The sequence below is a fragment of the Trachypithecus francoisi genome, unplaced genomic scaffold, assembly GCF_009764315.1.
Source record: "Trachypithecus francoisi isolate TF-2019V2 unplaced genomic scaffold, Tfra_2.0 Lachesis_group9, whole genome shotgun sequence".
Classification (NCBI taxonomy): Eukaryota; Metazoa; Chordata; class Mammalia; order Primates; family Cercopithecidae; genus Trachypithecus; species Trachypithecus francoisi.
The window spans coordinates 28134077-28158373 of record NW_022681474.1 but is presented as its reverse complement, the minus strand read 5'-3'; positions in this window follow the sequence as shown (position 1 = coordinate 28158373).

Sequence of the window (24297 nt, the reverse complement as noted above, 5' to 3'; positions counted from 1 at the left end):
CTACTTTGTTTTATCAGATAATTGGCACACTAGTTTTACTATAACTGGTAAGAAACCTGCAGTACCTAGAGGCAAAGATTCTGAACATTGATAGATTATCTAAGCATATATTTGTAGTGATGTAATTGTAGCTATAGGAGACTGGATAACATCTGTGCAGGGCATAGGACGTTTTAAAAAGTTGCTTAACCAAATGAACCTCTGCTATCAACTTGCTGTGCTACTACATTTACCTTTCTTCTCTTTAGTATTGTAGGGCAAAAATCGGGCTAATGGAAAATTTTAATTCACTGTTTTGTTGAACTGACTTAATTGATTGCAATTACTGAGGTAGTATTTAAACAACCAGAGCAGTAGCTGTGCTTTTTCACATCATAAATGCATGCTACATTTATCTTCCTTTATAGTGTAGCTTGTAGGTTTGCTCCATTTTGCTGTGTGAGTAAATGGTTAAACGTCTTACAGTTTGCATTGCCCCCAGGGTTAGAGAGAAAACAAGTCATTTATCCTCAAGAGCTCCCCTGAGACCTGCAGAAGGGTGTGCTGCTTTTAAATAGATTTCTGTAGCACAGTGCACAGTCATTTTAAAGCCACTGACGTATTTGGAGACTTATTCATTTCCTATCTGTCACCCCTACCTTTGGATTTCATATTTCCTTCTAGTTCACAACAGGGGAAGCGCAGACTGACTCAATGCTGCCCCCAAGTGTTATCTCAAAACATAGGCTCAGGAGGACAAAAGCAAGACAAAGAGCCACTAATCACAAGAAAATAAACTCATTATCAAAATCCACAGTTTATTTTGAATTGTACTTCCGGTTGCTATTTAAAGAGAACACATTATGAAATGAAATCAACTCTACAAATATTTTCGGAAAACCTGTGCTATGTGTAAGAGGATACAAAGGAACAAAGACACGATCCAAGCTTAAAAGGCTTTTAAACAAGTCAGAGAGACAACAGTGGTTGAAAGGCTAAATAAAAAATGACTAATAGATGTCACAAGAATGAATAAGATGAACTGTTAAAATAATGGTAAAGTAATCTAATTTGTATAGCTGTCATTTTAAAAATATAATCTAAAATACATTTTTAAGGCATGTGCTAAATCCTTTGTATTCATTATCTCATTCAATCTGTACAATAGCCCTATAAAGAAAGAAACAGTGTAACTTCTCCTTTTTTCTTGAATGAAACAGAGGCTTTCAGTTCGGTGCAAAAGTAATTGCAGTTCTTGCCATTAAAAATAATGGCACTAACCTAATAGCTAAGAACTAGGTCACCTAGCTAAGACATGACAGAGCTGGGACTCACCTCAAGTCTTCCTGACCAGAAAGCCTGTGCTCTTACCTGAAATGCTTTGTAGCCACAAGATGCTAGAGAAGGCAGTCATCATGAGAGTAGAGGTGGTCCCATGGGGTTTTCCAAGGATGTGGGGTTTGAGGATGTTCACACTTACAAAACAGTTAGAAAGTTTTGTTTTGTTTTGTTTTGTTTTTGAGAGTCTTGCTGGGTCGCCCAGGCTGGAGTGCAGTGGCTCAATCTTGGCTCACTGCAACCTCTACCTCCCGGGTTCAAGCGATTCTCCTGCCTCAGCCTCCCGAGTAACTGGGATTATAGGTGCCACCACACCTAGCTAATTTTGTATTTTTAGTGGAGACAGGGTTTTACCATGTTGGCCAGGCTAGTCTCGAACTTCGAACCTGAAGTGATTAGCCCACCTCAGCCTCCCAAAGTGCTGGGATTACAGGCATGAGCCATGGCGCCTGATCGCAAGAGATTTTTTCAGTCAGTCAGATTTATAAGCTTGAGTTTGAATCCCAACTCAGGTACTTGGTTGATCAGTGACTTGGGCAAACATCTTACACCCAGTTGCCTGTCCTGCCAAATGAAGATAGAATAACACCTACCTCTGCTGTGTATCAGACATATATGGGAAGCATTTTGTCCGTGGTGGGGTGACTCATGTTACAGCTCCCTTCTTCATGGAAGGGAGGAGTAGAAAGTTTAGGAGTTTTGGACCCAATGTTCATAGCCTTGAGAGACAGACAAAAGTGTGATTTCAGAACACAGAACCTTTCTAAGGAGAGAGTTTTTAAGACTCATACAGGCTACTGGGGATGGTACAATTTTATAGCTTATGCAATTTATACTTTTTTTTTTTTTTGAGACGGAGTTTTGCTGTTGTTGTCCAAGCTGGAGTGCAATGGTGCAATCTCAGCTCACTGCAACCTCTGCCTCCCAGGCGGCTCATGCCTGTAATCCCAGCATTTTGGGAGGCGGAGGGGAGTGGATCACCTGAAGTCAGGAGTTCAAGACCAGCCTGACCAACATGGTGAAACCCAGTCTCTACTAAAAATACAAAATTAGGCCGGGTGCGGTGGCTCACACCTGTAATCCCAGCACTTTGGGAGGCCGAGGCGTGTGGATCATGAGGTCAGGAGTTCGAGACCAGCCTGGCCAATATGGTGAAACCCCGTCTCTACTAAAAGAAATACAAAAATCAGTTTGACGTGGTGGCATACGCCTGTAGTCCCAGCTATTCGGGAGGCTGAGGCAGGAGAATCGCTTGAACCTGGGAGGCAGAGGTTGCAGTGAGCTGAGATTGCGCCACTGCACTCCAGCCTGGGCGACAGAGTGAGACTCCATCTCAAAAAAAAAAAAAAAAAAAAATAGCCAGGTGTGTGGTGCATGCTTGTAATCCCAGCTACTTGGGAGAGGCTAAGGCAGGAGAATTGCAATTTAAACTTTCAAATACCAGCCTAGAATATGTAAGTTTTCTTCCATAAATGTCTCTAATCTAATCCTTATATTCCAGGGAATATAGCTCAGCAAAGCATAAATAAATAAAAGAGATTTTAAAAAATTACCAAGGTCTCTCTAGATCAGATTTGTAGCTTATAGTTATGATCTCTAAGCCCCTCCTCACCATGTATAAAATTAGTTATCTTGGGGGAACTCAAATGATCACTTTGTTCTGCTTGGTTCAAGTATTTTCTAAGATACTGTTGACTTCATGGGGCGCCGTGAGCCCCTGAGCCCTCTTCTGCATCATAGCAGATTCCTTCTGGTTTGGAAAGCCTATTGTCAATGCAAGCCGATTTTAGCACTTTTAAAATCATTGTTGCTGTGTGTGCAATGGTACTCTGCTGACCTGAAATGGTTAATTTGCCTTTGTAAGTACCTAACTCAGGACTGAGCTGTGACTCAGGCTGTGCCCGCACGGGGAGATGGAAATGAACTTGAGCAATGTGGTCATCTGCTCTTGACTTCATGGGGCTCTTTCTGCCTGAGCAAAACTTTCCCTGTGCTGAGAATTGCAGCAACTAATAGGATTGCATCATTGCATCATTCCAGTGTGATTTTCTTGAATTTACATGATTTGTAACTTCCTCTTTTAGTATAATTTTTTTGAAAGATAACCCAATTAACAGATTTTCACATTCTAGATGAAATAGTGTGTGTTTAGGTGCCTTTACTAGAGGAAGTCAATTCACAGGATTTACACCTTTTCATCAGTCAATAGTCGATTTTACTTTTTGACATATGTGAAATTGCTAAAAGAAGAGAAGGAGGTGGAAAAAGAGGAAGAAGAGTAGGAGAAAAAGAAATTTTTCCGATGTTATGCTCTCATCTCCCCAAAATAAGCAATTTTGATGCTTTCTATTGCATTAAGAATTCCTCGAGTATTCTTAATTTGTGAAATTCCAATAAAAGATTTCTTTTTCTTTTTATGTTTTCTTTTTCTTTCTTTCTTTCTTTTTTTTTTTTTTTTTTTGAGATGGAGCCTCACTCTGTTGCCCAGGCTGGAGTGCAGTGGCATGATCTCGGCTAACCACAATCTCCACCTCCCAGATTCAAACGATTCTTGTGCCTCAGCCTCCTGAGTAGCTGGGACTACAGGCGTGCGACACCATGACCAGGTAATTCTTGAATTTTTAGTAGAGACGTGGTTTCACCATGTCGGCCAGGCTAGTCTCGAAGTCCTGACCTCAAGTGATCTGCCACCTCGGTCTCCCAAAATGCTGGGATTACAGGCTTGAGTCACATCACCCAGCCCCAGTAGAATATTTCCAACCCACTCATGCTACCCTTCCAATGTTTTTAATCTCCCTTCAGGGTTCATTTCTCTTCTTCCTCAGATTAGAGTCCATGGCCCATCATTATAATTCCCTTGCATTATGACAAAATCTCTTGTCCTTCTCTCCCTCTGCCCTAGCACATGTGACAAAACCTCTGTGGATTCAACCCACTTCTCTGCCTAGTCCACTTTTGTATCCAAAGAACTGAAAACAGTTGGAGAAAAACATGATCCTTCTTGCTGTATGGTTGTGAATGTATGAACTCAAACTGCAAGGGGACCCCAGCATTGTCCGCTGACCTTGATCATGTCACTCCCAGAAGACTATTCTCTCCTCTCTCCCAAGACTCTTCCTTCCCCCTTGTATTAGTCCATTTTCACTTCTTTTCTCAAATTATAGAACATATCAAGGGCTGGGTAATTTATAAAAGAAAGAGGTTTAATTGACTTAGAGTTCCACATGGCTAGGGAGGCCTCACAATCATGGTAGAAGATGGAGGAAGAGCAAAGGGATGTCTTACATGACGGCAGACAAGAGAGAATAACCAAGCAAAAGAGGAAACCCCTTATAAAAACATATATCTCTTGAGACTTATTCACTACCATGAGAACAGTATGGGGAAACCGTCCCCCTGATTCAATTATCTCCCACCAGGTCCCTCCCACAACACATGAGAATTATGGGAGCTATTATTCAAGATGAGATTTGACTGGGGACACAGCCAAACCATATCACCCCTCCTTACTCACAGCTAGTTCCTATTTATCATTTTTCTAAGATGATGGAAGTGCTTAGAAAAGAACTTTCAATTCTTGCTACCTTTAAATTGGCAACTACATCTGCATCTCGGCCCATAACCCTGCCTTCCTTCCTATGACAAGGACAAATTGTCCATAGTTTCACCTAAGGTCAATCTCTCCACCAGGCACTGAATCCCAGGTCTTCTCACCTTCTCAACGATGACATTCCTGCCAAGAAGTTAAACAAAGGCTTCCTTCTTCTCATTTCCTTTTAAAGTGACTGTTTCATTTTTTCTTTCCTGATATAATGAAATTTTCTAAAAGATTTGTCTTTGCCTGCCCGTAACACTTTCTCACTTCCAATGCTCTCTTGAATACATGTCGATGGTCTTCATCCACATCTCGCCAAATAATCACTCTTATCCAGGATACAGGGACTTCTGCAGTACAAAGCCAATACTTAATTCTCTGCCCTCTACTTTGGTGTCTCAGGTCCATTTGGCAGAAGGATCTGCCTTTCCTTCTGAAGTAGAGCACTGTCATGTTTACTGCTACCTCCATGGTTGTTTCTTCTCTGTCTTTTTTTTTTTTTTTTGGTAGATTCTCCTTCTTTTCCTAAATTATGAAACATTAGAGTGCTCCAGGGCTCAGGCCTCACATTTCTTCTCATCTCTGTCTACATTCATTCCATAGACATTGTCTTCCCGTTACTGTAAATCACATCTATATGTTGGTGATTCCAAAATTTAAATCCCAGCTCCGGCCCTCTCCTAACCCCAGTGTCACGGATCTCCCATCTGATCACTCTCTTCTCTGAGGCATCTAATAGACATCTCCAACCAAACCTGTTCAAAACCAGAATCATGATCCTTCCTCACCCCAATCTGCTCCATTCTCTTGAGTGCCACTTTCTGTTTCACCACCAACCACCCAGTGAATCAGATTCATTTTGCAGTCAGCTTTTGAATTATCTTTATTTCCTCCAACTCCCACATTCACCCTATCAATAAATGCTGTTGACACAACCTTCAAGATATATGGAAAAAGTAGCACTTCTCAACATCTCTCCTCCTACTATCCTAGTCTGTGTCATTAACATCTCTCATGTGGGCTATTCCCAACAGCCTCCAAATTGGCCTCTCTTCTTCCGAACTTGCCACCCTATAGTGGCAAGTCTCAATATTGCCCATACAGTGATTCTTCAAACATCAGTCAGATCATGTCACACCTTGGCTCTCAAATTCCCAGGGCTTCCATGTTGTCTGTCTCCTTCAGAGTGAAAGCTCAAGTCCTTTACCATTGTCTAGAGGTGCTACATCTTCATATCACTGGCTGTTTTTTCTTACTCTGGCTGTGCCACATTAGCTCTCTTGGTTGTCTTCTTTAATTGTACCCCAGTCATTGTTCTTGGGGCATGTGCACCTGCTATTCCTTCTTCCAGGCACACACTCCCTCTTAAACATTCACTTGGCTTGCACCATCACTTTATTCAGATGTCAGTCCAAATGACTCCTCCTTTAGGAAGTCTGCCCTGACCACCCTACCTGAGGTAAGCACCTCTGTCACTCTCTGTCTCCTTACCTCACTTAATTTTCTTTATTATACTTCTCACCATCTGACATCACTGCTCACTGCAACCTCCTTTATAAGTATATAAATGAGTTATATACTTATTAACTCATTTATTGTTGTATTAGTCCATTTTCACACTGCTGATGAAGACACACCCGAGATTGGGTAATTTATAGAGAAAAAGAGGTTTAATGGACTCACAGTTCCACGTGGCTGGGGAGGCCTCACAGTCATGGCAGAAGGTGAAAGGCATGTCTTACATGGCGGCCAACAAGACAGAATGAGAACCAAGTGAAGGGGGAAGCCTCTTATAAAACCATCAGATCTTGTGAGACTTACTCATTTATTCCCCCACAAAAACAGTATGGAGGAAACTGCCCCCATGATTCAATTATCTCCCAGTAAGTCCCTCCCACAACCTGTGGGAATTATGGGAACTACAATTCAAGATGAGATTTGGGTGGGGACACAGCCAAACCATATCAATTGTTTTCCATATTATAGGCTTTGTGAGGGCAGGAACTTTGTCCTAGGTGCCTAAAATGTGCTAAGTACATGGTAACTGTTCAATAAGTATTTAATGGTTGTCAAGTGAATAAATGAATGGAAATCTTGATGGGTATAAATGAAAAGCAAACTCCAGGTTATAGTCTTTGCACTGGCTTTCTCTATCCTTGGAAAGTTCTTCCCAAGATATTTTCAAGGGATCTTCCCACACCTCCTTCGTATCTTTCTTAACCCCATTACCTTCTCAAGTAAGCCTGCCTCACCCTTATTCAAAACTTCATCCTTTCTGCTAACACTCCTGACCTCTCTTTACCTACTTCACTGTTTCTTTTTTATATGGCCTGTCCCCCTTGTAACATATTATATCATGTCTTTATTTTTAAAATAGATTGTTGTTTATTGTCAGTGTGTTGTTCCCCTCTTTCTACTCCTCTCAAATATGAATCCCATCGTTGCTCAGTTTGTTCACTGATGTATCTCAAAAAAGTTCCTTGGCTGGGCATTGGTGGCTCAGGCCTATAATCCCAGCACTTTGGGAGGCCAAGGCAGGTGGATTACCTGAGGTCAGGAGTTTGAGACAAGCCTGGCCAACATGGTGAAACCCCATCTCTACTAAAAATACAAAAAATTAGCCAGGTGCGGTGGCATGCGCCTGTAGTCCCAGCTACTTGGGAGGCTGAGGCAGGAGAATCTCTTGAACCCGGGAGGCAGAGGTTGCATGAGCCAAGATCATGCCATTGCACTCCAGCCTGGTCAACAAGAGCGAAACTCCATCTCAAAAAAAAAAAGTTCCAAGAGCTCTTTGTTGAATGATGTTGAATGAGAGTTACTATGGTGGGAATGACATTTTACCTGATCGTCTTTTGAATTCAGCTCAAAGGGTCTCTGTTGCTGGAGAGGACAGTAGATGATATAGAAGACACGCTACAATTATTGTATTTGTACCTACAAGCAGCTTTTCAGATACATGATCATAGCCCAGAGGTCAGCCACCTGGAATACTGCAGGTGCAGTGTGCTCAGTGGTGCCCTCTTGATACCTGGAATTAATGTGCCTTCCTTAAGGACCTAAATTAACAAATCATGGGCTCATGACTTCTAGACACCATTCTTGTTAAAATCAAAAAGTTTCTCTTATTGGTCCATTTTCAACTAATTTAAACTTTTCTTAATTCTGCATGTACAAATGTTTTTTATTTAAACAGTAACAGAAAGATTCCTTTCAATGTAGCCAACCAAAAATGTTAAACCACAGGAAGTGGTCTGGTGAGCTTTGGTGACCAGGAGTAGGATCAAGCAGGCTTTGAAGTATTGAGAATCAGAACTCAGAGGTAGACTTACCACAGATATTGAAGGGATTCTATTCTGCCAAGTAGAACGTGGCCAATGTATAGTGACTGTGGTGGTTAATTTTTTGTGTGTCAAACAGACTGGGCCAGCTATTTGGTGAAACATTATTCTAGGTGTGTTGTGAGTGTGTTTCTGGATGAGACTAACCATCCAGTCCTATCTACACTGGGGAGGGCAATTTGAATTAAGTAAGCTGAGTAAGGAAGAATTTGCTGTCTCTTACTGTCACTGAGCTGGGAAATCGCTCCTCTTCTGCCTTTGGACTTGAACTCAGGCTGGAACTTACATCACCAACTCTCCTGGGTCTCAGGACTTTGAGCTTGCACTGAAACTAGACCATCATTTCTCTAGGGTCTTCACATTGCTGCATTACTGACTTCAGATCTTGGGACTTCTCAGCCTCCGTAATTTCATGAGCCAATTCCTTAAAATTAATAAATAAGTATTCTGATGACTATTAATGTGAGCACAATGTGCAAACGCAGGGACGCAACAAATCTCTACTGATAAATGAACTGACTACTGTTGAGGGCAAATTCTCTCACCCTATCAATGCAAATCTTCTTCTACTCATATGTATTCAATACACACTTAATTAGTAGTAATTATTTTATCTATGACATCTTTTGATGGTTTCGAAGATAGTTTTCATCTATTGACTCACATATTCAGCTGCTTGCCTGTCTATTTCAAGTTCACCTTAAACTTACAGGTTGAGGAATTGGGTTTAAGAGTATTCTAGGCCAGGTGTGGTGGTTCACTCCTGTAATCCCAGTGTTTTGGGAGGCTGAGGCGAGTGGATCACCTGAGGTCAAGAGTTTGAGATCAGCCTGGTAAACATGGTGAAACCTTGTTTCTACTAAAAATACAAAAAGTATCTGGGCATGGTGATACATGCCTGTAATCCCAGCTACTCAGGAGACTGAGGCAGGAGAGTTGCTTGAACCTGGAGGGTGGAGGTTGCAGTGAGCTGAGATCACTCCATTGCACTCCAGCCTGGCTGACAGAGCAAGGCTCTGTCTCAAAAAAAAAAAAAAAAAAAAAAAAGTATTCTAGTCAATAAGCACTATTTTCTAACAGAATTAATGGTCTTATATTATGCAAGTGATCATCTTGTTTGAGGAGACAAACTCATGTTTTCTTATTTTAGGAGACAAATGTGGGAATTATTCTAGAGAATCTACTATTCTAAAATATTTGTCTTTATTTTTAACCTTAAGAAATTATCATCTGTTTTATGGATTATTCTCCTTACTACCATTAACTGTGACTTTATTTAATTAATTAAAAATAATTTTAAATAACAAAATTTAAATGAAGTCTCAGGACATTTGAGAGAAAACAATCAAATATCAAGATCTCTAATGTGATTCTGAAACTGACAACTGAAGCAAAAATTCCGTAAGAATAGACCATTTGTGAACCGTTCTCAGTTACAGAAACATCCAGGTCTGGGCCTGGGAAAGAAGCAATCTCCCCCCGGGTTTGCTAATATTTCCCTCAGCTTTTGCCTCTGAAACCTGAACAGGGCATCTTCTTCCTTTGGCCTCCTCTTTCTCCTTTCCCAGAAACAAGTTCAATGAATGACAGAAATGGGCTCTTGTTATTTGAGTCAGCTGGTCATCTCTAATCAAAAAATGCCAGCTCGGACAGCAGCAATCATGCAGAATAACTAACCTTCTTTGGCACCATTAGTCACTGAGAACAAAATGAACATAAACACAGGAGAAACAATATTTGGTTAGGGAGTTTCCTGTGAAAGATGGGTGGTCAACCCAGCCCTCACATTACTCATGAAATGTGGGCTTAAGTTTACATACAAATTGGTTGCTTGGAACTCAAACATAGTTTTCCCACCAGCTTTGTTGTTTACGGGAAACAACAGGTTTCTCAGGTATGGGAAGAACCATTTAGTTTCTCTATAAGTGTATTGGTTGAGTTGATATCAAAGAATATTGCAAAGAATATTTCATCATTTTTTCTTGAATACAGGACAAGCCTAAATTAAAATATTTGGTATTTGGTATTTGCTATTGGTCTTTCTCACCTTGTTTTCTGAACCCTTCTCCATGCTGTCCTTGATCCTTTTTCCAAAGGCACCCAGACTCCAAAATCATTTCCCACACTGCCTCTTATCAAAATGCTCATTCCTTTGGCACCTTTTGATCTCCATTAGGCATTAGAAGCCATGCACATTCTCAAGTAATTACTTTCACGGTAATAGCTCTTCAACATCCCAGAAATAGCTCAATTTTTTTAAAAGGAAGATTTTTTTTCCAAATGCATTTCTAAATTAGTAGAATATCAGAGTTTCTTAAAGTAAAATGAAGAGGGAAATTTTAGAGGGTCTGTGTTGCCTATGCTATTTCTGCCTATTGTCGTTTCATTATTCCCTTCACTTCTGAAGTCTATACAATTTTCAGTCATCTTCCCAACTCAGCAGCAGGGGGTGAAGGTGGGAGCAGCCTTCATGTACTGACCTAGGATTCCAACCTGAAATGCTGATTGTTTAGGTTTCTCTTCACATCCTTCCCACAGCTTCATTAAATAGCTACTGTCAGAATGCATGAAGGAAACACAGGGGAAAACTAGCTTACTTAGTGAGTAATTGGGACTGGCTGGTCCATACTTAATCACAGTTCTCAACTCAGACTTCACAATTTAAACTTCACTAATAGTCTTCTTCATTTGCCAGCCACTTCTACCGGCTGTCTTTGAACTAAGAGCCTAGCTTATCTTTGGAATTAAGCATGCACATTACTTTCAGGTCTCCAATTTGGTGTGAGTCATTCAATCCCTAAATCAGACAATGTGTCAGGAAGCAAATTGGTTTCCCTGGACCTCAGTCACTGATAACAATAACCCTGAAAATTCTAACTTCTTTGGGATAATTCCCTAGTACCTGTGACAAACTAATTTCCATAAATATCTCTAGGGCCTAAAAGTACTCAAATCACTTTGTGTATTACGATAGAAGGATATGATAGACATTTTATACTCTTTGTGGAAATAAATATGTAACTAAAAAGATCATAATTCAGGTAGCCTCCCCCAAATCACATATCTTTGGTGACTCTGCTACCACCTGTTCATTAGAGAACATGTATTTATCCATGATCTTCAGAAGAGTTGGAATGGCAATTTTATATTAAAATTCAGTTATAATTTGTGCCAACTACAGTTTTATTTTGAAGATCTGTCTTAAATTTCTAGGCTCTGAATAAAGGTCCTTAGTTAAAAAGAAGTTGTATTTGCTTAAACATTAATAGGAAGGCAAGTCACCAAATTTCTGATATTGATAGATTTCTTACAGACACGTAAGTAGCATTTAGGTATTCAGACTAATGAAATTTAGATGGAAAGAATGTACTCATAGTTCTGAAATAGGGTTATAGTACCACCATATCTTTTTGAAAAATCCTAATGAGAATGTTCATGGAATATAGAGCCAATAAGATCTGAAGTGCCAGGAGTGATTTGAAATTATGTCACTTCTTATAATTCAGTAACATGCTCATCTGTATCAATAACAATATGTTTGAATTTTCATTGCTTCTTTGTCAACCTGACTTTAACACCATTGTCTCAGTTCTACAGCAGAATTAACTGAGACTCAGAAAAACTCTATGCTGAAGGCTGTCTATAAAATAAGAAAATATCAACCCATTGTGTATGCATGGGTGGAGGGGAGTGAAGAAATTAGACATTCAGGCTTAATATGGTGCCTTGCATAATGGATAAACTTTGAATAACCATTAATCATGATGGTGAAAAAATAATTAAATCAGTTACCACTCCATGTTTTAACAGTGCCAAAGTTATTAGCATTTAAATAGAAAAGAGGAAGAATTTAAGTTATTCCTAAGGAGAAATATATTGAAAGATGTCATCCGGATTTAGCTTGAGGATTAAACGCTGGAAAATAACCTGTGAAAATAGTGAAATTCACAGAGACACAAACCACGCAAACCAGTGGCTTTTTATGCTTTTTATACATACATATTGAAAATCTCTCATCTTTGAAAAATTTTATCCTGCCTTTGATCTTTTCTCCTGGCAGAGCAATGTTGCATGTGCTTACAACTGTACTGAATAGCGACGTTTCAACTCTAGAAACGGATGTACATTACTGTCAGGGAGGTAAAGGCAGCATCACATATGACTGCATTTTTACAGATTTCTTAGTCCTCAAAATGAGGTTCATGATTTGTGAAAATTGTCCATATATTTTTGTATTTTTCTTTTTTCCTTCCTTCCTTCCTTCCTTCCTTCCTTCCTTCCTTCCTTCCTCCCTCCCTCCCTCCCTTCCTCCTTCTTCTCTCTCTCTCTTTCTTCCTCTCAAGGTTTTGCTCTGTCATCCAGGCTAGAGTGCAATGGCACAATCATGGTTCACTGCAGTCTCCACCTCCTGGGCTCAAACAATCCTCCCACCTCAGCCTCTTTGAGTAGCCAGGACTACAGGTGCACGCTATGAAGACTGGCTATAATAATAATTATTATTATTACTTCATAGAGACAGGGTCTTCCTGTGTTGCCCAGGCTCCCAGGCTTGTCTTGAACTCCTAGGCTTAAAGTGTTCCTCCCACCTCTGCTTCCTATAGTGCTGGAATTACAGGCATGAGCTGCCATGTCCAGTCTCGTACAAGTATTTTTCTAGAGTGAAAGGTTTGAGATGATGCTCTCTAAAGACTCTCCAACTTACCAACTCCATCCATGATGTTATAGTCATTTTCATCTCTTGGTAACAAGTGTGTCTCAATTGTGAAGAGTTAGCTCCATGTTACAAATTCATCTTTTTTGATCTCCAGCTGAGCCGTGGATTCTTGAGTAGAGCTTCCCCACAATTTCACATTTCAATCAAATCAGTTATGCAGAAAATCAGTCAATCTGGCAACATTACTAAAGGATATGGTTGCCATGTTGCATATGCTTTTAAAAAGAAAAAATAAACTTTTCGTTTTAGAAAGGCTTGCGATTTACAGAAAAAACTATGAGGATAGTACACAGTTCCCATGTACCCCATACCTTATAATTAACATCTTATATTACTATGGAACATTTGCCACAATTAAAGAACCAATGTTGCTGCATTATTACTATCTCAAGTCTGTACCTTACTCAGATTATTTATTTATTTATTTATTTTGAGACGGAGTCTCTCTCTGTCGCCCAGGCTGGAGTACAGTGGCGCCATCTCGGCTCACTGCAAGCTCCGCCTCCCGGGTTCATGCCGTTGTCCTGCCTCAGCCTCCCGGGTAGCTGGGACTACAGGCGCCCGCCACCACGCCCGGCTAATTTTTTGTATTTTTAGTGGAGACGGGGTTTCACTGTGTTAGCCAGGATGGTCTCGATTTCCTGACCTGGTGATCCACCCGCCTCGGCCTCCTAAAGTGCTGGGATTACAGGCGTGAGCCACCACAGCTGGCCTCAGATTTCCAGTTTTTACCTAATGTCCTTTGTCTGTCCCAAGGTCCCATCCAGAATACTATGTTACATTTAGTTATCATGTTTCCTTCAACTCCTCTGGGCTGTGACTGTTTCCTGGACTTTCTTGTTTTCAATGACCTGGACAATTTTGAGGAGCACTTAATGGCCCGATATTTTGCTTACTGTTCTTCTATTTGAGTATATCTGATGTTACTCTCATAATTAAACAGGTGATATCTTTGGATAATACGGGTCTTATAGAATGAGTTGGGAAAGTGTTCCCTGTGCTCCTATATGTATACATTTTTTCGACGAGTTTGTAAAGGATTCATGTTAATTCATCTTTAAATATTTGGTGGAACTCATCAGTGATGCTATCTGGGACTGGGCTTTCTAGGTAAGAAGTTTTGTTATTAACAGTCTAATCACTTTGCTTTTTATACATCTATTCAGAGATTGTAATTCTTCCTGAGTCAGTTTTGGTAGTTTTTATCTTTGTAGAAATCTGTTTCACCTATATTAATATGTTGAAGTACAATTGTTCATAGCAATGTCTTATAATTCTTTTTATTTCAGTAATGTCAGAAGTAATGTCCTCTTTTCATTCCTGATTCAGTAATTTGAGTTTTCTCTCTTTATTTCTTATTCAGTCTAGTGAAACTCTTATCAATGCTTTCAAATAAAAAAAAAATTTGGCTTTGTTGATTTTCTCTATTGCTTTTCTATTCTCAATCTCATTTATTTACACTCTGATCTTAATAATTTCTTTTTTTTCTGCTGTTTTGCCTTAAATTTGCTCTTCTTTTCTAGTTTCTTAAGGTAGAAGATCAAGTTTTTAATTTGAAATCTTTCATTTTAGGTAGGTGTTTATAGCTATAAGTATCCATTTAAGCATTGAGTTAGCTGCTTCCCATATGTTTTGGTATGCAGTATTTTTTTTCCCTTCATCTCAAATTATTTGCTAATTTCCCTTGGGATTTCATCTTTGGCCCATTGGTCATTTACTAGTATTGTGTCTAATTTCCACATATTTGTGAATTTTCCAATATTCCTCTTGTCATTGATTTCTGTTTATATTCCGTTTTGTTCTGAGAACATACTCTGTATAATTTTATTTCATTTAAATGTATTGAAGTTCGTTTCAGTGGCCTGACATGTAGTCTTTCCTAGAGAATGTTGCTGTGTACATTAGGAAGAATGTATATTTTGCTGTTTTCTCAAATGGTCTACAGGTATCTGTAATTAGTGTTGTTCAAGTTTTCTATTTCTTTGTTCATCTTTGGTGTAGTTCTGTACATTTTTGAAATTAGGGTATTGAAGTTTCTGTTGTTGTTAAATTATGTTTCTCCTTAATTCTGTTAGTGTCAGCTTCATGTGTTCTGGGGTTCTGTTGCATGGTACATATATCTGTTTATAATTGTATGTCTTCCTGACGGGCTTCCCCTCTTATTATAAAATGTCCTCAGTGTCTTTAGTAATAATTTTTGTCTTAATGTCTACATTTTCTGAGATTAGTATAGCTACTTAAGGTGTCATTTGGTTGCTATTTGCATGGTATACCTTTTTTTCATTCTTTTATTTTCAACTCAATTGTGTCTTACTTTGAAACTTTTTTTTTTTTTTAGAGAGAGAGAACATAGAGTTGGATCATTTTTAAAGAAATTTATTCTGCCAGTCTCTCCCTTTTGATTCAAGTGCTTAGTTCATTTGCATTTGATGAATTTACTGATAAGATACTATTTCTATCTATTTTTCTATTTGTTTACTGTATATCTCATTCTGACGGTTAATACTGAGTGTCAACTTGATTGGATTGAAAGATACAAAGTATTGATGCTGGGTGTGTCTATAAGGGTGTTGCAAAGGAGATTAACATTTGAGTCAGTGGGCTGGGGAAGGCAGATCCACCCTTAATCTAGTGGGCACAATCTAATCAGCTGCCAGCAAATATAAAGCAGGCAGAAAAACGTGAAAAAGAGAGACTGACCTAGCATCCCAGCCTACGTCTTTCTCCCGTGCTGGATGCTTCCTGTCCTGGAACATCGAACTCCAAGTTCTTTAGTTTTGGTACTTGGACTGGCTCTCCTTGCTTCTCAACTTGCAGACAGCCTGTTGTGGGACCTTGTAATCATGTAAGTTAATATTTAGTAATTATATATATGTTCTGTCCCTCTAGAGAACCCTAATACGCTCGTACTTTTTTTCTCTACTCTGTCTTAGCTGCCTTTTCTGGCTTAAATACATATTTTGTAGCATACCATTTTAATTACTTTTTACCTTCTTTTGCTAATTTTTGAGATTTCCTTAATGATTCCTTTGGTGATTACAATTTACATCTTAATTTAAAATACAACAACCTAATTCAGATTAATACCAATTTAATTTCAATGGTAAAAACTTTGCTTCAGTATAACCAAGTTTCCTCTACTCTCCTTTGTACTATTGCTGTACAAATTATATCTTTGTGCTTTATTAGCTGATCAACATCAGTTTATGCAGTTGTCTTTTATATCAGGTAGAAGAATAAAAGAGTTACAAACAAAAATATATTTATATTGTCTTTTATATTAACCTATGTAGTTACTTTTACCAGTGCTTTTTATTTAGTTTGGGTGGATTCAAGTTACTGCCTAATGTCCTTTCATTTCAACCCTAAGTACTTCTTTTAATATTTCTTCTAATTGAATATGTTATCCCACAGTCTTCTGGCCTCCATGGTTTCTGATGACAAATAAGCTGTTCATATTCTTTAGGACTCCTTGTATGTAATAAACTGCTTTTCTCTTGCAACTTTCAAGATACTGTCATTTTTTTTGGCTTTTGACATTTTGAGTACAATGTGCCTAGGTATGGATCTCTTTGAGTTTATCCTACTTGCATGTGTAGATTAATTTTTTTTTTTTTTTTTTTTACCAGATTTGGGACATTTTGCACTATAATTTCTTCAACTTTTTCCTTTTCTTTTTCATCTTTTTCATTGTATATTTTCTTGTGCATGAACCATTTTTTTATTTTTTTTAAATATGTGTTAATCTCTTGTAAAAATTGGGTATTTAAAATAATATAATGTGGAAAATCTGGAAATTAGATCCCCTTCCCCTAACTCAGGGTTTATTGCTTTTGTTGTAGTAGTTGTTGCTGCTGTTTCTTGAAACAGTTCTGGAAAGTTTGTATCCTTTATCCTGTGTGGCCACTGAAGCAACTGCTAGGTTAGATGAAGGGTCAGCTAATAATCAGGCAGACATTTCTTAAAATGCCTTGAATCAATATGTCCTCCAGCTTTTGCCAGGGTACTCTGGGTGTGGGTTGGCGCATATCTTCAATTCCCTGTTATGCTTTCACTTTCTTCTTGCAGAAAACCTCACTTCTACTTGCTCAGGGCCTCAAAGTCAATCGGAGGTGAAAACTGAATCTTTCTTGGGCATCTGTACAGTCCTGCAAATGCAGAAAGGACATCTCAATTCCTTTTATTTGTATTATTATTTTTTTTGTCAGCTTTTTGTTAGTCTCAAGTGGCAACACGGATTCAGGGAGCTGCAATGTTAAACAGTTACCACTGTGTGTGTGTATGTGTGTGTGTGTGTGTGTGTTTCTTTTTTTTTGAGACAGAGTCTCCCTCTGTCGCCCAGGGTGGAGTGCAGTGGTCCGATCTCAGCTCACTGCAATCTCCGCCTCCTGGGGTCAAACTATTCTCCTGCCTCAGTCTCCGGAGTAGCTGGGATTACAGGCATGTGCCACCACGCCCAGCTAATTTTTTGCAATTTTAGTAGAGACAGGGTTTTACCATGTTGACCAGGATGGTCTTGATATCCTGACCTCGTGATCCACCTGCCTTGGCCTCCCAAAGTGCTGGGATTACAGGCATGAGCCACCGCACCCAGCCACCACTGGTTGTTTTTGATGAATGTCCTGGAGATAAGGCTGCTCAGACAGAGCAAGTCCTAAGTCATATCAAATAGAGAAAAACTCTGACAATTGACTTTTTCATTGAGCTTCCAGACAGTCTAACTATAAGCATGCCTCAGATATTGTGGGTTTGGTTTTAGATCATTGTAATGAAGTGAATATTACAGTAAAGTGAGTCACATAAACATTTTTGTTTCCCAGGGCATATAAAAGTTATGTTTACAGGCTGAGTGTAACATAACAATTATGCCTATAATTCCAGCATTTGGGAGGCCGCAGATGGTTCATGCCTGTAATTCCACCATTCTGGGAGGCTGAGGCAGAAGGATCACTTGAGCCCAGGGGTTCAAGACCAGCCTGAGCAATATCGCGAGACCTCATCTCTACAAAAAAAAAAAATAGTTAGCCAGGTGTGGTGGCACACACTTGTGGTCCCACCTAATCAGGGTGTTGAGGTAGGAGGATCACTTCAGCCCAGGAATTGGAGGCTGCAGTGAGCTGTAATCACGCCACTTCACTCCAGCCTAGGTGACAGAGTGAGACCCTATCTCAAAAAATAAAAATAAAAGTTATGTTTCTAATACATTGTAGTCTATCAAATGTGCAGTATCATTAAGTCTAAAAAGGCAATCTGCATACCATGATAAAAATACTTTATTGCTGAAAAATGCTAACAATTATCTGAGCCTACAGTGAGTTGTAATCTTTTTGCTGGAGAAAGGTGTTGCCTTGATGTTAATGGCTGATGGAGGTGGTGGTTGCTGAAACTTGTGGTGGCTGTGGCACTTTCTTAAAATAAGACAACAGTGAAGTTTGCCACATCAATTGACTTTTCCTTTCACTGAAAATTTCTCTGTAGCATATGATGCTGTTTACTCACAGTAGAACATCTTTCCAAATTGGAGTCAATCGTCTCAAATCCTGCTGCTGCTTTGCAACTAGTTTGTGTAATATTCTAAATCTTTTGCTGTCATTTTAACAATGTTCACAGCATCTTTATCAGAAGTAGATTCCATATGAAAAAAACTTAGTCTTTTCTCATCCATAAGAAGCAACTCCTTACTCATTCAAGCTTTATCCTGAGATTGCAGCAATTCAGTAACATCTTGAGGCTCCATTTCTAATTCTAGTTCTCTTCCGATTTCTACCACATCTATAGTTTCTACACTGCGGTCCCAAGCCCTTCGAAATCATCCATAAAGTTGGAACCAGCTTCTTCCAAACTCTTGTGAATGTTGATATTTTTACTTTCCACAATGAATCATGAATGTTCTTAATGGCGTCTAGAATGGTGAATCCTTTTCAGAAGGTTTTCAATTTATTTTGCCCAGATCCATCAGAGGAATCATTTTCCGTGGCAGCTATAGCATTAGGAAATGTATTTCTTAAGTAAGACTGAAAGTTGAAATTACCTTGGTCCATGGGCTGCAGAATGGATGCTGTGTTAGCAGGCATGAAAACAACATTAATCTCCTTGTACATATCCATCAGAGCTGTTGCATGAGCAGGTGCATGGTCAATAAGCAGTAATATTTTGAAGGAAATCTTTCCATCTGAGAAGTAGGACTCAACAGTGAGCTTAATATATTCAGTAAACCATGCTGTAAAGAGATGTGCTGTTATCCGGGCTTTGTTCTTTCATTTATAAAGCACAGGCAGTGGATTTAACACAATTCTTAAGGGCCCTGGAATTTTCAGAATGGTAAATGAGAATTGGTTTCAACTTAAAGTTACCAGCTGCATTAGCCCCTAACATGTGAGTCAGCCTGTTCTTCGAAGCTTTGAAGTCAGGCATTGGCTTTTCTTCTCTAGCTATGAAAATCCTAGATGGCATCTTCTTCCAATGGAAGGCTGTTTCATCAACACTGAAAATCTTTTATTTAGTGTGGCCACTTTCATTAATTACCCTTAGCTAGATCTAATGGATAATCTGCTGCAGCTTCTACATCAGCACTTGCTGCTTCATCTTGTGCTTTTATATTATAGACATGGCTTCTTTTTTTTAAACTTCATGAACCAACTTCTGATAGCTTCCAACTCTTCTTCTGCAGTTTCCTCACCTCTCTCAGGCTTCGTAGAATTGAAGATAATTAGGGTCTTGCTCTGGGTTAGGCTTTGGCTTAAGTGAGTGTTGTGGCTGGTTGACCTTCTATCCAGACCACTCAAGCCTTCTCCATGTCAGTAATAAGGCTGTTTTGTTTTCTTATCATTTGTATGTTCACTGGAGTAGCACTTTTAATTTCAATTGATAAATTTTCCTTTGCATTCACAACTTGACTGTTTGGCACAGGGGCCTAGTTTTTGACCTGTCTCAACTTTTGATATGTCTTCCTCCTCGCTAAGGTTAATCATTTCTAGCTTTTGATTTTAAGTGAAAGACATGTGACTCTTCCTTTCACTTGAACATCTGGAGGCCATTGTAGGATTATTAATTGGCCTCACTACAATATTATGGTATACCAGGGAATAGGAAGGCCCATGGAGAGGGAGAGAGATGGAATAATGGCTTATTGGTGCAGCAGTCAGAACACACACAACATTATTGATTAAGCTTGCCATCTAATATGGGTGCAGTTCATCGCGCCCAAAACAATTAAAATACTAACATCACAGATCACCGATCACAGATCATCATAACAGATACAATAATGAAAAAATTTGAAATGTCATCGTAATTACCAAAATTTTACATAGAGACACGACTTGAGCACATACTGTTGGAAAGTAATGTCCATAAACTTGTTCATTGCAGGGTTACCACAAACCTTACATTTGTAAAAAATGCAGTACCTAGGAAATGCAATAGAGTTAAGTGCAATAAAATGTGGTATGCCTGTAATAATAATCCCTGAAGAAGGGATTTTTGGAAGCTCCAAATCTCTTCTGTCCCTTCCAGTGTCTGCTAGGCTGTCAGTGTTTTCCACAAACAATGTAGTTGTGAGGCTGTTGTATTCCATGGCTACTGTGAAGCTGGACAGAGGAGGATGGGATTAGGCAAGTCAAAATGCCCCAAAGTTCACTCTTCTTGCCAAGATTCAGTTGGTTTTCTTGAACAAAAGCTTCTAGAGTTTTTGCAAGTCTTATTCAATTTCTAGAGTTCTGAAAATGTTGATTTGGACAACTTTTGGGGTCAGGGTACTAATTATTTTTGTGGAAGAACAGATTTCTAGAGGTTCTCAGCCTTTCTGGATGTTGTCCCATTTTTAATTGGGTCATTTGTTTTCTTCCGTTGGGTTTTAAGTATTCTTGTGTATCTTAAAACAAGTCATGTATCATAGATCTGTTTTGCAATTTTTGGTCTGCACCTATGTTTCGTATTTTCATTCTCTTAACAGTTTTTTTCACAAAGCAAGAGACTTTATTTTGTTGAGGTGAAATTTATATACCATGCAATTAACTGTTTTAAAGTGTACAATTCATTGATATTTAGTGCATTCAGAATGTTGTGCAGCCACCATCTCTCTCTAGTTTTGAAACTTTCTCCTCACGTAAGAAGAAACCCCAAACCTCTTAAGCAATTACTTATTCTATTCTCTCACCATCACCTGGCAACCATTAATCTACTTTCTGTCTCTATATATTTGCCTATTGTGGATATTTCATATAAAAGATTACACAATTTATGACCTTTTGTGTACTGCTTCTTACTTAGCATACTGTTTTTGAGAGTCATCCTAGTTGTAGCATGTATTGATATTTAATTCCTTTTCATGTCTGAGTAATATGCCACTGCATGTATATACCACAATTCGTTTATCCCTTCATCCATTGATGGATATTTGGGTTGTCTCCACCTTTTGGTTACTATGCTTAATGCTGTTATAAACATTCATGTACAAGTTTTTGTGATTATTTATATTTTCATTTCTGTTGGGTATAAATCTGAGTATAATTGTGGGGTCATATGGTAATTTTATGTTTCACTTTTTGAGGAACGATCAAACTATTTTACAAAGTAGCTGTACCATTTTAGATTCCCAATGTATGAGGGTTTCTATTTCTCCATATCCTTACCAACACTTGTTATGTTCAATTTTTTTTAACATAGTTGTCTGCGTGCATGTAAAGTGGGATCTTGTGATTTTGATTTACATTGCCTTAATGACCAATGATGTCAAACATATTTTTATGTGGTCGTTGGCTATTTTCAGATCTTCATTTGAGAAATGTTTATTTAAGTCCTTTACCCACTTTTAAATTGGATTATTTGTCTTTCTGTTGCTAAGTTGTGAGAGTTCTTTATATAGTCTACATATGACACCATTATCAGATATAAGATTTGCAGATATGTTCTCTCATTCAGTAGGCTGCATTTTTATTCTTTTGATAGTGTCATTAACGCACAATAGTTTTTCATTTTGATAAAGTCTAATTTATCAATTTTTTCTTTTATTACCATGTTTTTGGTGTCAAATACAGAAATCTATTGTTTTCTTCTAAGGGTTTTATTGTTTTAGCTCTTATTTTTATGTAATTAATCTATTCTGTATTAATTTTTGTATATGGAATAAGGTAGGAGTCCAACTTAATTCTTCAGCATGTGGATATTCAGTTGTCCCAACACCATTTGTTGAAAATACTTTTATTTCCCCATTAAATGATCTTGGCACACTTGTTGAAAGACAGTTGTCCATAGATATTTGGGTTTATTTCTAGACTCAATTCTATTCCATTGTTTTATGTGTAGAATTATATATCGCCATAAAGTTGAAGTGTTAAAATTGAGAAGTTTTAGTCCTTCAACTTTGTTTTGCCTTTTTTTTTTTTTTTAAGATGGAGTCTCACCCTGTCGCCCAAGCTGGAGTGCAGTGGCCGGATCTCAGCTCACTGCAAGCTCTGCCTCCCGGGTTCACGCCATTCTCCTGCCTCAGCCTCCCGAGTAGCTGGGACTACAGGCGCCTGCCACCACGCCCAGCTAATTTTTTGTATTTTTTAGTAGAGACGGGGTTTCACCGTGTTAGCCAGGATGGTTTCGATCTCCTGACCTTGTGATCCGCCCGCCTCGGCCTCCCAAAGTGCTGGGATTACAGGCTTGAGCCACCGCGCCCGACCCTTTGTTTTGCCTTTTAAAATATCGTTGTAGCTATTTGAAATCCTCTTCAGTTCCATAGAAGCTTGAGGACTGTCTGTCCCATTTCTGAATAAAAGATTGTTGGAATTTTTATAGGAATTACATTTGATCTGTAGATCACTAATACTGCTAAAATTGCTATCTTAATATTAAGTCGTTTAATCTATGGATGAATAATGTCTTTCATTTTATTTAGCTATTCTTCATTTTTTCAATGTTTTATAGTTTTAGGTGTATGAGTCTTTCCCTTCCTTTGTTACATTGACTCCTAGGTATTTTATTCTTTTGCATGCTACTGTAAATAGAATTATGTTCTTAATTTTGAAAAGTTCAACTTGCCAATTTTTCTTTCATAGATTTTCCTTTTGATAGTATCTCAAAAACCTCTGTATTAGTCCATTCTCATGTTGCTAATAAAGACATACCCGAGACTGGGTAATTTATACAAGAAAGAGCATTTTTAAATTTTATTTATTTATCTATTTATTTATTTTTGTAGAAACAGAGTTTTACCATGTTGGCCAGGCTGGCCTTGAACTCCTGGCCTCAAGTGATCCACCTGGCCTCAGCCTCCCAAAGTGCTGGGATTACAAGCATGAACCACTGCGCCCAGCCAGGAAAGAGTTTTAATCGACTTGCAGTTCCTCAGGGCTGGGGAGGCCTCAGGAAACTTACAATCATGGCAGAAGGAAAAGCAAATGCATCCTTCTTCACATGATGGCATGAAGGAGAGGTGCCAAGAAGAAGGGGAAAAGCCCCTTATAAAACCATCAGATCTCATGAGAACTTACTCACTATCATGAGAAAAGCAGCGTAGGGTAACGCTAACATTTTCCCACAGAATTGCATATGGATGTCCAACTGCTCCAGGACTGTATCTTGAAAATACTACCCTTTCTGCATTGAATTTCTTCAGTATATTTGTTAAAAAATCAGTTGGCTATCTTAATAATTGGTGCTTGGAAAAAGCACATATCCACATGCAAAATAATGAACTTAGATCTTTATCTTATATCGCATATAAGAATTAACTCAAAATGGATCAGAAACCTAAATGGAAACATTGAAATTATAAAACATCTAGAAAAAAACACAGAGCAAAAACTTCATAACATTAGATTTGGCAATGATTTCTTGAAAATGACAACAAAATCACAGACAACAAAAGAAAAAAATAGATACACTGGGCTTCATCAAAATTAAAATATTTTATACATTAAAGGATACTATTAAGACAGCAAAAAACAACTCATGGAATGGGAGAGAGATTTTGAAAATCAATATCTGATAAGGGACTTTTACGTGGAATATATAAAGAACTCCTACAACTCAACAATAACAGAAAAAAAAATCCAGCTCAATTAAAAAATGGATAAAGGACTTGATTAGACATATCTCAAAAGAAGACATACAAATGGCCAATAAGCACATGAAAAGATGCTCAACATCAGTTATCATTAGGGAAATGCAAATCAAATCCACAATGAAATATCACTTTATACCATTAGTATGGCTATTACATATTTTTTAAAAATAAAACTAATAGTTGTTAAAGATTTTGAGAAATTGGAACTCTTATGCATTGTGGTGGGAATGTAAAATGATGCAGCTGCTGTGAAAGATGGCTCGACAGTTCCTCAAAA